Source organism: Muscardinus avellanarius (genome assembly GCF_963383645.1).
Source record: "Muscardinus avellanarius genome assembly, chromosome: 19".
Taxonomy (NCBI): domain Eukaryota; kingdom Metazoa; phylum Chordata; class Mammalia; order Rodentia; family Gliridae; genus Muscardinus; species Muscardinus avellanarius.
This window is the reverse complement of record NC_137805.1, coordinates 25,415,442-25,426,540: the sequence shown is the minus strand read 5'-3', so window position 1 is coordinate 25,426,540 and position 11,099 is coordinate 25,415,442.

Sequence of the window (11,099 nt, the reverse complement as noted above, 5' to 3'; positions counted from 1 at the left end):
CGTGCACCACCACACCCGGCTTGACTTATCTTTATTTTGATAGAAATGATCTTGTTTTCTGTACTTTCAAGCAAACCTTTAACTGCACTGGAAGTTTCTAATAATTGTAAGCACCACTATATTTTTAGCCAGGCATTGTGGCGCACGCTTGTAATCCCAGCATTCAGGGGGCTGAGACAGGAGGAACGCAGTTCGTGGACAGCCTCAGCTACTTAGTGAGGCCTTTTGCATCTCAGTGAGACCCTGTTTAAAAAATAAAAAGGCTAGCTGGGCGTGGTGGTGCACGCGTATAATCCCCATGCTTGGGAGACAGAGACAGGAGGATCGCACAAGTTAGAAGCTAGCCACGCTGGTTTAAGAGACCCTGTTTCCCCCCCCCCAAAAAAAAAAATAGGTCTGGGAGTGTAGCCTGGAGGTAGAAGGGTTTCCAGGAACCCCAGTACCAAAATAAATAAATAAATAAATAAATAAATAATAAAAAGGCTAAAATATTGTAGCTCAGAGGTAGAATGCCCCTGGGTTCCATCCCCAGTGCCACACACACACACACAAAAGACTGTATTTTTAGAAGTATAGGAATGTTGGGCTAGTTTGTAAATGATAATACTATTAATAGACACTATATCTGAAGACTTATATGTACCAACCACTACACATACCTGATCTCCTTCTCTCAAGAGCCGTGGGGCTGAGTGTGGTGGCGCATGCTTGTAATCCCAGTACTTGGGAGGCTGAGACAGGAGGATCGCACAGGTTCGCAGCCACCTCAGCTACTTAGTGAGGCCCTGTTTCCAAATAAAATATAAAATAGGACTGGGAGTATAGCCTGGAGGTAGAAAGCCCGTGGGATTCATCCCCAGGAACACACACACACACACACACACACACACACACACAGCCTTGGGATTACTCAGTAGTTGCACCACAGTTTACAAGCAACTTATCCAAAGCCCCAGTACTACTAGGGGACAACAATCCTACCCACCTAGGAGTAGGGCCGGCTCCAGAATACATAGGACCCAGCATGAAATGTGGATGGGGTCCTCTGTTCAAAAGGTCAGAACCCAGGCTGACGGCAGCAGAGAACAGAGTCCAACCAGGCTCAGGGCCCCTCGGCCTGGGTCCCGTTTGCCCGAGCAGGGCCCCTCGGCCTGGGTCCCCTGTGCCTGCGCACGCACCTCGAAGGCTGGCCCCGCCCGGGAGGCTGGAGTGAGGACTGGGTAGATGGTGTAACCAGACTAGGGTAAAAGACAGCACTTCTTACGCGCTAGATATTTTTCTATGTGCTTTGCAGAAAAATAAATAGCTACTACTAATAGTTTTATCTTCATGCCCTCGGAGCTAGGCACTTTTATTGATAATAATAAAAACTAATGAAGAATATAATAATAAATAATAATTATATAATTATAATAAACAACAATAAAATACTATTTAAATAATAGTAAATAATAATAGAAATAAATAAAATAGAAAATAGAAATAAGTAAACACGTAGCGCTTCTTATGTGCGAGGTATTTTTCTATGTGCTTTGCAAAAGAAAAACTATTACTAACAATAATCATTTCATCTTTACACCCTCGGAAGCTAGGTACTTTTATTAGCATCCCGATTTTATAAATGAGAAAGGTACAGAAAGGCGAGGTAACTTTCCCAAGGTCATATATTGAACAGGGCAGCTGGCCTTCAACCCCAGAGTCTGGGTACCAACAGACACACTCCAGGGGGCGGTCGGTCATTCTTAGTGTTGGCTACGTGCCAAACCAAGCCACGCCCCCTCATGCCTCGAACATCAACAAATGCTGATGGTATATTCCCTGGACACAGGGATATCAAACATTTCATTTTATTATTATTTATTTATTTTATTTATTTCTGTGGTACTGGAGTGGGACCCAGGGGGTTTCTACCTCTGGGCTATACTCCCAGACCTATTTTTTTAAATATATTTTATTTGAAAACAGGGTCTAAGTTGCTGGGAGCCTCACTAAGTAAGTAGCTGAGGATGGCTGTGAACCTGTGCGATCCTCCTGTCTCAGCCTTCCAAGCTTTGGGATTACAAGCATGCACTACCACTCCTGGCCATACATTTTATTTTAACAATATCCTGGTAAGCTCTTAATATGACTTACTAGTAAGGCTATTAAATTAAAAAAAACTTTACACATAAAGTTTTCTTTCTTTCTTTCCTTCTTTCTTTCTTTCTTTCTTTCTTTCTTTCTTTCTTTCTTTCTTTATTTCTTTCTTTCCTTTCCTTTCTTTCTTTCTTTCTTTTTGTGGTACTGGGATGGAACCCAGGGACATTCTACCTCCAAGCTACACCCCCAGCCCTATTTCTTCCTTCCTTCCTTCCTTCCTTCCTTCCTTCCTTCCTTCTTTCCTTCCTTCCTTTCTTTTTGTGGGTTTGGGGATGGAACCCAGGGGCATTTGACCTCCGAGCTACACCCCCTACCCTAGGTTTTATTCTTTATTTTGAAACAGGGTCTCACTAAGTTGCCGAGGGCTTCACTAAGTAGCTGAGGCTGTCCTTGAACCACAATTCTCCAGTCTCAGCCTCCCAAATGCTGGGATTACAAGCGTGTGCCACCACGCCTGGTTCTCAGCCCTATTTCTTGTTGCTTATTTTGAGGCAGGGTCTCATTAAGTTGCAGAGGGCCTCACTAAGTTGCTGAGGCTGGCCTAGAACCTGCGATCCTCCTGTCTCAGCCTTGCAAGTACTGGGATGACAAGTTTGCGCCGCCATGCCCAGCTTACAGAGTTTATCTTTGAACTTACACCATACTTAATCACTTAACATGTAACAATGTCACTGAACTTTGACAAGTTTTGTAAAAGAGAAAATTACTAAGAAATATTTTACCTACAAAACATTTGGGTTAGGATCTACTTTCTTTTTTTTTTTTTTGGTGGTACTGGGGGTGGAACCCAGAGGCTTTCTACCTCCGGGCTATACTCCCAGACCCATTTACATTTTATTTTGGAAACAGGGTCTCACTAAGTTGCTGAGAGCCTCACTAAGTAGCTGAGGCTGGCTTCGAACCTGTGCGATCCTCCTGTCTCAGCCTCCCAAGCTCGGGGATTACAAGCGTGCGCCACCACGCCCGGCTTTAGGATCTACTTTCAAAAGTAGGAAGAAATGATAGATAGTACAGTCACTAATATTTGGAAATAGATTTTAAAATGGCTTATACATGCATTCAGTTGAGCTAACTGAATGGAAATTTATTTGAAATACATTTTAATTACTTGGGAAATGAAAAGGGCTGGGGCAAAACACACAATAGTTTGTCTTTACCCCCTATCTTTATTGGATGCAGATGAAAGGTTAAAGCTAGTAGCTATCTGGGAAGCATCAAGAATTTTAATTCATAAGATTTGTTTTCAGAAACAATTTCAGAGCAGTTTAAAGTGGCCACAGGCAGCAGATCCTCCCTGCACCGTTGCCCCCTGTATTTTGGATATTTTTGTAATTTTGATCTAGGGATCTGTTTATATTTAAAGTGGGCAAAGGTTATTACAACAAAAAGTCTTTCTTAAGGGCTCATCACGACCCTCATAAAATAAAAGCTGCTCATAATATTTAAATGGAAATTTAACTGTTATCATGGGTGAAGCTGAGTCATTTTTTGAAGTCATCGTTTTATTTTTAAAAAGTGTACTTCGTACAAAAATCGGCAGAACACTTCGGGATTTCTATTTCCAGCCCCCGCTAGTGCCTCTCAGTTGGACTTGTGATGTAGAGTTGCTCAATGCTACTGAGGAGAACAGATGCCTTCAAAACGGATCCACATGTGCACACGAACATTAAAAGTCTTGCAAAAGAATGCTTTTGTAGTCAAATACTCAGCAACCACCGCCCTCCGTTTGCTAAGTGGACTTCGGTTCACTAGTAGAGGTAGAGTGCAAAAAAAAAAAAAAAAAAAATCCTGTAAAACAAGCCAAGGTCGCCCTCTGCTGGCCGAAGCACAGTGTGTGTGTGTGTGTGTGTGTGTGTGTGTGTGTGTGTGTGTGTGTGTGTGTGTGTGTGTGTGTGTGTGTCTGTGTGTGTCTGTGTGTGTGTCTGTGTGTCTGTGTGTTACTGAGGATTGACACCAGGTCATTCTACCTCCAAGCGACATCCCCAGCTCTATTTTATTTTTTATTTTTGAAACAGGGTCTCACTAAGTTGCAGAGGGCCTCACTAAGTAGCTGAGGCTCGCTGAGAACCTGCGATCCTCCTGTCTCGGCCTCCCAAAGCACGGAGATTACAAGCACGTACAACCATTCCTGGCAAAATGTGTGTCCCTTGTCCAGCTCTTTACCAAGTTTTAAGCCAACACATCAGGCTTTTAAAGTAAAAATTAAGCCAGGCGTGGTGGTGCACGCTTGTAATCCCCACGCTTGGGAGGCTGAGACAGGAGGATCACACAGTTTCGAAGCCAGCTTCAGGTACTTAGTGAGGCTCTCAGCAAGTTAGTGAGGCCCTGTTTCCAAATAAAATATAAAATAGGTCTGGGAGTATAGCCCAGAGGTATAAACCCTCTGGGTTCCATCCCCAGTACCACCAAAAAAAAAAAAAGTAAAAAGTAAAAGTTATATATACATATATATAACTTCAATAAAAAGTAATCGATACTAAAATTATAAACACAGTCAGATCCTATTCACTTAAAATGGAATAAAAACTGAGCTGGGCATAGTGGCGCACACTTGTAATCCCAGTACTTGTGAGGCTGAGACAGGAGGATTATAGGTTAGAGGACAGTCTCAGCAAGTAATGAGATTCTCATCAACCTACTGAGACCCTATGTCAAACTAAATAAAATATAAAATAGAGCTGGGGGTGTAGCTCAAAGGTAAAATGCCCCTGGGTTTAAACCCCAGTAACACACACACACACACACACACACACACACAAAATAAAATAAAATGAATGGAATACAAACAGTAATCATTCATGAATATTCACCTGTGTACAAATGGCAGAAAAGTTTACCAGTGTGAATGGTAGTCGACAATCAAAATTGTATTTTAATTATTTTCTAATTATACCCATGAAAAGGCATTTCATCAGGTTGGGGGCAGGCTGCTGCCGTTCTGGTTCTCTCTTCTCTCTCTTCGCTGCTTTGGTGGCGAAGGCAAGCTAGAGTCGAATCTGGGCTTTTTGCTGGGTAGAAATGTGGGCTCTCAGGCCCGCCCGGAACCTGCCGAATCTGTACTTTTAACAAGACCCCACAAATAGGGACGCTCACCGAGGAGGCATGAAAACACAGCAAGGAGGACCCAGGGACTGCAGCGCCCAGGAGCTCCTTCCTGCTCCTATGCGCTCTCTCTCGCTCTCTCTTCTCTCTTCTCTTCTCTTTCCTTCAGATACTATACTTACAAAATGTGTGCCAGTCATAACAGCCCCTTCTTACATAAAAAGTAAAGCGGATTACTGATTTGGACTAATTTACTGCACTGTGCCCCAACGTAGCAGACTAAAAATCAAAACATGAGCCACTGAAACTCAAGTGCTGTGTCACCAAACTGAAACTTAAGTGGTTTTCTGACCTTTGTGGGGAAAAAATGGAGATAACAGCAAGTGTCCTTTCCAAAGAGGCCAGTTTCAATTGGCATGATAATGAAGCTCCCCGTGTACTGATCCTGACAAAAAGGGAACCTGTTAACCGATTCGTTATTTTTCGCTTGTTGTGTCTGTTGCTGCTCGGCAAAGAATGTAACGGGGAAAGTTTTTTGTTTTGTTTTTTGGCCTCCAGCCTTTCTGTCTCCAAACCCACCTTCTATTGGCTCATTGAACACCGGCTCTACAGTCTTTGCCTAAATGTGCTGTAATTTTGTCTTTTGACGCCTTTAACATCTCTACGGAATGGCAGTGTAGCGAGGGTCTTTGGCGTGCTATTTTCTTTCTCCTTAATGGAGAACAGCCCTGGGCCACATTATCCCCAGCACGCGGGCCTCAAAATGGGGAGGCAGCTTCTCCGAGGACTCTGAGGATGATGGCCTTAAACTTGAACGGGCAATAATAGGATTTTTTTTTTTTTTTTGTGGTGGTACTGGGGTTCCTGGAAGCCCTTCTACCTCGGGGCTACACTCCCAGACCTATTTTTACATTTTCATTTTGGAAACAGGGCTGGCTTCGAACCTGCGCGATCCTCCTGTCTCCGCCTCCCAAGCGCGGGGATTACAAGCGTGCGCCACCACGCCCGGCTAGGATTTTTTTTTAACGTTGAAATACAGCATATACGGTAATTAATTCACCAGCCAAACCTACTACTTTCCAATAGCTCCGACTGCGGAATTACAAACGTGGTTACTTGGCAACCCGCAGCGGCGACCGCAACTTTCCACCAATTAGCGAACTACTGGCATAAGGACTTCCGCTTGACGTCAATAGCGCTGGTGCGCATGTCCAGTCGCCGGGCGGAAGGAGGAACATTTTCTTCGCTGCCTTCCGGACGACACCGGAAGTGGCTGCCGGGGCGCATGCGCAGTGCGTCCGTGGTAATTGGAGCGCTTTCTACCAGCGGCTCGGGGAATCAGGGGCTCTCGGGATTCGTGCTGCGCCCCCTCGCCCTCTTCTCTTCCGCGCCAGAGCAGATTTGCAGACCGCGAGTCCCTCCGGCGGCCTCCCGCCGCGGCGCCACCCGCAGGTATGCCCCGTGCGGCCGCGGCCCGCGTTCCCGCCGCCATGGGGGAGGCCGGGCCCCATGGAGCGCGCCGGGCTGCGAGACCCGGGGGCGCGAGCGGCTGTTGGCAGAGCTTCGTTAGCGGTCCTGGAGGCGAGGCCAGGGCCGAAGGGGTAGTGAGGGGCACCGACGGCCTGAGCTCAACGTTTTTCTTCTGGGGAAACTGAGGTCCCGGGAAGGGTCACCCTGGCCTAATGATTCCCAGGTACGTGTCACCTCGGAGATGCTTGCCCGACCTGCCTTCTGCAGGAGGGCGTCCTCTCTTAGCAGATTCCTTCGTATCTCTTAGCCACGCTCAGAAATTGTCTGGGTTTTTTTTTGGGGGGGTCTTCCCCCACTTAGTATTTTTTGTATACTAGGAACACGTACACGTGTGTATACTCACACACGCCTGGTTGAACGAACGCCAGCCGCCCTGCCGTGGCGCCGAGTGCATCTTAAGGGAAGAATCCAGACAGGCCCCTGCCCTCTGGGAGCGAGCTTTCTGGTGGGGACGAGCTTGATTGTAAACAAGAAATTGTAGATCTTTTCCCGTGCTGTGAACTCAGAGAGCAAGGGATGTGTTGGTGTGTTGTTAGGCAGGGAGCCTATGTGCAGAGGTCACTCTTTTTGCGGTATTGTGGATGGAACCCAGAAGCATTCTACCTCCGAGCCACACCCCCAGCCCTATCTTTTATCCTGGAATTTGAAACAGGGTCTCACTGAGTTGCAGAGGGCCTCACTAACTAGCTGAGGCTGGCCCCAAACCGCGATCCTCCTGCCTCAGCCTCCCGAATGCTGGGATGACAAGTGTGCGCCACCACGCCCGGCTTTAATGTAGTCCGTTTTTTAAAGTGAAGTTAGGAGTGAGTTAAAAAGTGAGCCTAAAGCGACCCACTTGCACTGAAAGAGTTAAGTAAATATGCCCGGAATTTTACACACACCACACCACAGAATTAACCTGTAACTTGCACGTGTCTCTCTCGCCCTCCAAAGACTTCATGGAGACCACGCAAGGAGATCATTTCTTTTAAGCGAATAGCGATTCATTTACTTGATGGGAGGCTTAAATTCCTCACCAAACAGCAAAGCCGCCTAGTAATGCACGCCGTTCCTACGTAGCACAGCTCTCAGCGTGGGCCTCCCTAGACCCGAGAGAGACAGGCAAAGCATCTGTCCTCCCCGACCGAAGTTCTCTGAGAGAGACGAGGTGGGTTTGCGCAGACTTCTCCCTGGAGCGGGCAGCCCCGCCGGAGAAAGCTGTTCTCTCTCGTCTCCTCCACCTCCAAATGTGTTCGGCGTTCGCGGAAACTGTCAACCAAGAAGTGGGTGTTTGGGGAAGAATTAAAAATCCAGAAATATTGTGCAATCAGGTGACAGAAGGAGCCTAGATTCTGAGTAAGACGGGTGTGTTCTGTCGCTGTGACAAACATAATCAACTTGAAGGAAGGTAGCGGCCGTGGTGGCACACCTGTAATCCCAGGACCTGGAGGCTGAGACAGGAGGATCGCAGGTGCGCAACCAGCCTCAGCTACTTAGTGAGGCTCTCCGCAATTTAGTGGGCCCATCACCTGGGGCTGAAGGAACAAGCAGGAGGAGTGCCCAAGGCAAGGATGAGGCCAGGAGAGAGGGAGGGAATCTGCAGGCTCTGCAGGTACCCTTCCTTTCTCAACTTCTCGGCATTCCCCATATTCTTGGGGGTACAGCTTGTAGCCTGCACCAGCTGATTAGTCCTTGAATGACTCTTGCCTGGAGTTCTGTAAGCTTATCGGGAATGGCACTTTGAGGGTTGGGGAGGGGCAGTGGAACAGAAATAGTGTATATTAAGAATCTGTTGAGCCGGGCATGGTGGCACACGCTTGTTATCCCAGCGCTTGGGAGACTGAGACAGGAGGATCGCACAGGTTTGAAGCCAGCCTCAGCTACTGAGTGAGGCTCTTAGCAACTTAGTGAGACCCTGTTTCCAAATAAATTAGAAAATAGATCTGAAAGTATAGCCCGGAGGTAGAAAAGCTCCTGGGTTTCAACCTCAGTATCACAAAATTAAAAGAATCTATTGAGCCAGGCGAGCCGGGCGTGGTGGCACACACTTGTCATCCCAGCATTTGGGAGGCTGAGACAGTAGGATCACACTTCGTGGACAGCCTCAGCTACTTAGTGAGGCCTTCTGCAACTTAATGAGACCCTATTTCAAAATAAAGAATAAAAAGTTGGGGCTGGGGGTGTAGCTCAGAGGTAGAATGCCCCTGAGTTCCATCCCTAATACCACAGGGGGGAAAAATAGAATTTATTGGCCAGGCATGGGAGGTAAAGACAGGAGGAGCACAGGTTCGAGGCCAGCCTCAGCAGCTTAGCAAGACTCTTAGCAACCTAGCAAGACCCTGTTTCCAAATAAAAAATAACAAAGGACTGAGGATGTAGCTTGGAGAGAGAAGCCCCTAGGTTCAAGCTCTAGAACCCCGCCTCACCAGAACAAGAGTCCGTTGTGTTTTAGGCACCACGGGCACGGCTGTTCTCATAACTGCGAGGTCCATTGCAGTGAGTCTGCTTTACCGATGAGAAAGTCAAAGCCAAATGACGTCCAAAGCCGTGCAGGCCCGGACTCTGGTGTTTCAAGTGCGCCCTGTATTTGAGGTCAGAAATATGGTGGCAAGCACCATTCCCTCTCACAAAATCTCTGAAATGTTCCTGTGCTCAGAGCGGTGGTTCTGGCCTCTGGTGTCTGGTGTTCATGAAATCCAGGAAACTCAGACGCGCCCCCAAATGCTTTGCGGTTCCCATTCTGTGTTGTCCCGTCGGAGGATGCTGTCCTCAGCGGCAACTCTGGCCACGTCTGCTGACCAGTGACAACTGGGGATGTGGCGCCAGCGTGTGGGAGCTGTTGGGGAATCGCGGCGACGGGCTTTGTCCCTGGAGGAAAGAAAGAAGGAAAGAAGAAAGGAGGGGAAAAAAGAAGGGAGTGTTTATTGAGCCCACTACATGCTGGCACTCTGCTCTCTACACTGTCTTAGTTATTTCTCAGAGCAGGGCTGGAGAATGTACAATATTCCCTCTTTGCAGAGCAGGAGGTGGGGCCTGGTATGATTAGGGTTCCAGCTCTGATGAATGGCAAAGGTCTGGATCGTGTGTGTGTGTGTGTGTGTGTGTGTGTGTGTGTGTGTGTGTGTTACTGTGGATTGACCCCACAGGCATTCAACCTCTGAGCTACACCCTCAGCCCTATTTTATTTTTATTTTGAAACAGGGTCTCACTAAGTGGTGGAGGGCCTCACTAAGTAATTGGGGCTGGCACGAACTTGGAATCCTCCTGTCTCAGCCTCCCATGCCCTGGGATCATAGGCGCGGGCTGCCACACTGGTTTAGTACTCTGATGGGCCTGCTAGTTAGGCCCTGGGGAAAAACTCACTGGATATTCTTGCTGGGTAAAAGTCCAAACAATGCCAGAGCTGCATGGTGGTGCACACCTGTAATCCCAGTGCTTGGGAAGCTGAGACAGGAGGATGGCAGGCCAGTGTTGGCGAGTAGTGAGACATTTATCAACCTAGTAAGACCTTGTAGCTGGGTGTGGTGGCGCATGCTTGTGATCCCAGCATTTGGGAGGCTGAGACAGGAAGATTGCAGTTTGAGGCCAGCCTCAGCTACCTAGTGAGACCCTCTGCAATTCAGTGAGACCCTGTTTCAAAATAAAGACTAAAAAATAGGGCTGGAGGTGTAGCTTGGAGGTAGACTGCCCCTGGGTTCCATCCCCAGACCCGCAAAAATAAAATAGGTCTTGGTGTAACTCAAGGGTAGAATGCCCCTGGGTTCAGTCCCTAGTACCACAAAACCAACCAAACAAACAAAAAATAAACGTGCTAGGCCTTGTGGTATTCAAGCAGATCTAAACTAAAAACAACAACAACAACAAAAGCTGCTCCGTCCCACCTGGGCTGTATGCTTTTCTAGCTTTCCAGGAGAAATAGTCCCACGAGGCAGAGCCTGGGAAAAGCCCTTGTCCTTTTTACTGTAGTATGTTGTTGGTATGTAGCGTGATGAGCAGGTGTATTCTCCAGCTGGTGACTAAGAGCTGTCACGTGGCAGAAGTCCATCATGGTGACCCGTGTCGGAGTCGTATCAGGTGTTAAAATGGGCCGGGCCGGGCGCGCACGCCCGGAAGCCCAGTTCTTAGGGCGCGGAGGCCGGAGGATCACAGGTTGAGGACAGCTTCGGCAGGTAGTGAGCCTCATCGACCTACTGAGACCCAGTTTTCAGTAAAAGTAAAACAGGGCTGGGAGTGTAGCTCAGGGGTGGACTGATCTGGGCTGAAGCCCCAGGAGACAGAGCGAGAGACGGAGACGGGAACTGAATGTGGAGCATATGGGAATTCTAATCTCTTTATAATTTTCTGTAAATCTCAGACTTCTTAAGTAGAAAATTTAGCTGGCTCAGTGGTGCCTGCCTGTAATCCCAGTC